Source organism: Octodon degus, unplaced genomic scaffold (genome assembly GCF_000260255.1).
Source record: "Octodon degus isolate 3935 unplaced genomic scaffold, OctDeg1.0 scaffold00048, whole genome shotgun sequence".
NCBI classification, from domain to species: Eukaryota; Metazoa; Chordata; class Mammalia; order Rodentia; family Octodontidae; genus Octodon; species Octodon degus.
Genome location: NW_004524624.1, coordinates 6,313,399 through 6,315,364, shown reverse-complemented (window position 1 = coordinate 6,315,364; position 1,966 = coordinate 6,313,399).

Here is a 1,966-nt window from a genome sequence, read left to right as displayed (position 1 = left end):
ATAAATTCCTGTGACCCTCACCAATTCCTGTCTGCAAAGTTAGTTTACAGAGATGACAAAGGAAACTAAATGGGCTTTATCTTCTTGTAACCTCCAGGCTATGCAAGGCCGCCTGCAGGTACTCAGGTGAAAATTAACCAGAAACTGAAACAAAAGCCCCAGAAATGTAGTTTGAGTTGTGGTCCCAAATCACTCTAAAAGCATTGTTTTGTGTCAATAAATTTGTTTACCAAACAGAATGTGGTTTCATGTTTGAAAAGTTCCCTGCTTCCTGGGCCGCCTTTCGGTCCTCTCCTGCGTGAGAGCAGACCGGGGCCCTGAGCTCAGTAATAAACAGCTTTCCAAATTCCAACCTGGCTGATCTGGTTCCTATTCTGAGTAACCCATAACATTTGGTCCTCCTCCGGGTTCTCCTTTACTGGGTATCAATCTGGGGAACCAGGGGCTGGTGAGATGGCTCAGTGGTCTAAAGCACCTACTTAGAACAAGCTAAGCTAAGCAAAACACAGGGACCAAGGTTCAATCCCCCAGCACCACATGCCAGCCCCGCCCCCTGGTGGGCTGAGCTGGCCACACACACAAAATAAATAAATAAATAAACATTAAAAAAAAAAAAAGAACAAAAAAAAAATGTTAAAATCTGGGGAACCAGAGTTTTCTGAAACCATTTCTCTGGGGAGACTTTCTGGCCCCAGGGTGATCTCCGAAAACCTACAAATTTCATCATTCGAACCTCTGAGCCATCTGTAAGTTCTTACCAGTAAGACATCTGTATCTGTTCTGTTCGGGCGCCCATCTGGGAGTCCCAGGCGGTGTTAGCCCCTGGACTCGACTCCCTCCATGAGGACGGATCGGAGTCTCAGATCTGTTTTTGTTTTTTTGTGTGTGTGTTTCGACCGATTGTCGTTTGTCTAATATCTGTGTGTCAGTGTGCTTCTGTTTCTGTGTCTTTGTCACCCCTATAATGTTTTCTAAATAATTTTCAAGATTTCAGACAACGAGCCTCAGAGTATGGAGATTCTGCATCCCCCAAAGAACATTGAACCTTCTCGGAATTGGAATGGCCCTCCTCCTAGGCTGCTTGGTCTCTGCAGGGCTCTTTTAACCTTTCTTTTGCTAACCCAGTCTAGAGAGTCATCTTTGGAAATCTGGGACACCCTGACCAGGTCACTTACATTCAGGCTTGGGTTGATCTTGCCCATGAACCTCTGAAATGACTCAAGGATTGCTGTTCAAGACGCCATTCCCAGAGGACCGGCCAATCCCACATGGTCGCACTGGCAGTTCCAACTGATAAGAAGCGGTTGTGACCCCCGACCATCACCCTCAGGACCCGCTTATCCTGCCTGCAACCCGGTACACAGATAAATTCATTATGCAATTGTTAAAATATTGGTCAGGCCGGGGAGATGGCTCAATGGAATAAGCACTTCTCTGGCAAGCGCAAGGGCCTGAGTTCCACCCCCAGTTCCGCAAAAAAAAAAATAAAATAAAATATTGGTCAAATTGTGTTGGTAAATCTAAGCTAAAACAAGGAAATGTTATATTATGATGTTTCTTTAATGGGATATTTTATGACTATTTTGTATTTGTATGTGATGCATTCGAACTGGTTGCTAAATATACTGATATTCCTTGCTTGACTTTAGACATTAGCGCTAGAAAAAAATGTTTGTAAGCTTCTAGTAAATTTTATATAAATTTCTGAAAAATGAGATCTTTAAATCTAGTTCAGACTTAAAAAATATACATGCCTGTAAAACATGTGACTCCTTTTGCCAGCTAAATGACATTAGGTCAACAATGGTTCTTGACCACAGAAAGATCTCTACTGACTTATTGTACCTTTTCCCTTCTCTTTCTGCCAGTAAACTAGGAATTCTACCTGAGCTTTTCAGTAGAACTTGATGAGTCACGCCTTCAAAAATTAGACTGAAGGGGCCGGGGAGATGGCTCAGTGGAATAA